Below are 3,514 nucleotides of genomic sequence, written 5' to 3'. Positions count from 1 at the left end.
CACCAAATAGAACTCAGCCCAGAATCAAGAGATATCACATCCTTTACAGCGGACAACGGTACTTAGCGTTTCAAGAGATTTGCTTATGGCCTCAAAGTAGCGCCAAACTCATTCCAGAGGATGATGACATTGGCATTCGCAGGTCTAAAACCATCACAAGCATTCTTATACATGGACGATTTAGTCGTATTAGGATGCTCTGAAAAACATATGATTAAAAATTTCCGGGATGTATTCTCCACATGCAGAAAATATAATTTAAAATTACATCCGGACAAATGTCTATTTTTCAGCAAAGAAGTCACTTATCTTGGACATAAATGCACAAGTACTAGAATTTTACCAGATCCAAGCAAATTTAAAATTGTTCAAAATTACCTAACTCCCAAAAATGCCGATGAAGCAAAAAGATTTGTCGCATTTTGTAATTATTATAGAAGATTCATACCAAATTTCGCGGAATACGCCAGGATTCTAACAAGACTTAGTAAGAAAAATGTAATTTTCAATTGGACAGACGACTGCGAGAAATCTTTTAATTACCTAAAAAATGCATTAGTTAGTCCAAATATCCTACAATATCCCAATTTTGATAAAGAGTTCTTTATTACAACCGACGCAAGTGGTTATGCTTTCGGTGCTGTGCTAAGCCAAGAATATGAAGGAAAACAATTACCCAATGCCTACGCCTCAAGATCACTTACAAAAGGCGAAATAAACAAAGCCACGATCGAAAAAGAATTAGCGGCCATTCATTGGGCAATTATATATTTTAGACCATATGTTTATGGCAGAAAATTCACAGTGAAAACGGATCATCTACCCTTAACGTATTTATTCTCAATGAAAAACCCTTCATCTAAATTAACTAGAATCAGGTTAGATTTGGAAGAGTATGACTTTGGGGTGGAGTACATAGCCGGAAAAGAAAATTACGTGGCAGACGCTCTGTCACGAATAGATATCAATGATTTGAAAGAAATGTCATGTAAAATAATGAAAGTCACGGCAAGATCGCAAACTAAAAAGAATTCCAGTAATAACAGTAATAGAAATGAAGAGAAGAAAAATCACAAAGAGAACCTTATAATATACGAAACGCTTAATAAATGTGAAGTAAAAAGACTAGTCCAGCTCGTTTTCGATCCTCCGATATTATATTTCAAAAAAGGAAAGAAAATTTGTAGTGAAATAAATAAACAAAATCAAATTGTTGACGCGAAGATTGACGTAGGCCAATTCTTTACCAGGCTTATGGAAAAAGCTGGCAATTTGGGAATTAAGAAAATATAGTTGTCCTTAAGAGACAAATTGTTTAATTATACTCGAGTAGACACATTTAAGGAAATAGGTACCAAAGTTCTCAAAAATTTAACTATTGCATTAACTCCGGAGGTTGTGCATGTGACGGAAAATTATAAAATTAAAAAGATTCTTCAAAAATATCACGAAGATCCTGTTAATGGTAGCCACCCAGGAATCAATCGTACAACTAATAAAATAAGACAAAAATATTACTAGAAAAATATGAAAAATGATATAAGAAAATATATAAAGAAATGCGTTAATTGCAATAAAAATAAAATTTATAAAAATTTAAAAGAATCAATGATTTTGACTGAAACACCACCAAAGGCATTCGAAACAGTACACATAGATACAACTGGACCTTTACCAAGATCATTAAAAGGAAACGAATACGATGTCACTCTAATATGTGATTTGACTAAATACTTAGTTGCAATTCCTATACAGAGCAAACATGCAAAAACAGTAGCCAGAGCCATATTCGAGAATTTCATATTAATTTATGGAAGTATGAAAACAATAATAACGGATATGGGATCTGAATATAAAAATAACCTGTTTGAAGAACTATGTAAACTTCTCAATATTGAGCACAAAACATCTACGCCGTATCACCACCAAACTTTATGCACTGTTGAACGTAGCCATAGAATTTTCAATGAATATGTGCCTTCATACATATCCATTAACAAAGATGACTGGGACGAATATCTTAAATATTTTGCATATTGTTACAATACCACCCCATCTACAGTCCATAACTATTGTCCATTCGAATTGATCTTTGGCAAAAAACCCCAGACTTACGAATTTTTACAAGAAAATACGGTAAGCCCATTATACAATTATGATGCTTACGATAAAGAAATTAAATATAGGTTACAAATAGCACAGGATAGAGCCTTTAATTAGTAGAAGAGGCTAAAGAAAAACAAAAGATTAGTTATGATAAAAATATTCACTATAAGGAAATAAATATAGGAGATGTAGTGTTAGTAAAAACCGAAACAGGTCATAAGTTAGATAGTAGATATAAAGGGCCCTATAAGGTAGAAGAAATCGATGAAAATAATAATTTTACTCTAATACCCTATAAAGAAGAAAATACTAATAATAAAAATAATGACACTTTAATTCCATCTAGAATAGGAAATGGGGATAAGCAAAAATTTCTCAGTAACATAGAGAATAGCAATATCATGAATAATAAGAAAATAAAAATATACAAAAATAGACTTAAATTAGTAGAATAAGAAAATGTTCAACCTACAAACATAAAATACAAAAGTATAATTAATTTATAAAAATAGAACACTCATGCATTCTCCAAATGCATAAGCATTCTAAAAAAAAGGGAGATGTAGTGTAAACAGCCAACAATTTAATCCCAAATATTTAAATCAGTCTAATAAGCTACCCTGCTACAAAAATAGTCTAAATGTTCATCAACACATAAATATGCATTTTATAATTATTGCTGACATAGACATTCACACGATTTAATACAGGTGTGTGTACAACACACAACCAAAGAAATTTGAATTCTAGCAAATTTGCAAACATTGCGTTTCCCATAGAAGTCACAGCTCAACACAGATGTGTAGGTACATATTTTGTATCGAGTTGTATGTAGGTACGTAAGTATATATGCTTAAGGTAGATATGCATGTAAGTATGTATGCTTAAATATAAATATGTATGTACGAATATGTTAAGAATAATTTAATATAAATAAGCTGAAGTATTTGAATAAAGATTCATTCAGAATTCACTCATTAAGGTCACAACTCTTTTTATTGCATTTTAATCTTTTACAGCAGGGCAGTCGCATAGACAAGACAAGGAGGCCTAAAGATTTAAGACAGATAGGCCCCAATAGCGAGGTAGCAAGTACCTCGAAAGCTGCGAGTCAGAGGGAAGTTCCAACTAAGGAAGTAAGAGATAAGCCAAAGGTAGATAACGCTAAGACTCCGGCTTTCTCGGAGATGCTAAAGGGAGTTAAAGCTAAGACTTCGGCTTTCTAGGAGGTGCCAAAGGGAGATAAAACTAAGACTCCGGCTTTTCCCGAGAAGATGAGTAATGTGACAAAGCAGACACTGACTGTGGCGCTGGTTGATCGTAGCAGTCCTTCGGACAAATGACTACTGAAAGGTGGAGATCTGTGGAAAGGGAGCTTATTAGTTTAATGCTCAAGATGATGCAGGAA

This window comes from Eurosta solidaginis, chromosome X (genome assembly GCF_040869045.1).
Source record: "Eurosta solidaginis isolate ZX-2024a chromosome X, ASM4086904v1, whole genome shotgun sequence".
In the NCBI taxonomy this organism is placed as follows: Eukaryota; Metazoa; Arthropoda; class Insecta; order Diptera; family Tephritidae; genus Eurosta; species Eurosta solidaginis.
The sequence above is the reverse complement of the archived record's forward strand: the minus strand, read 5'-3'. Positions refer to the sequence as shown.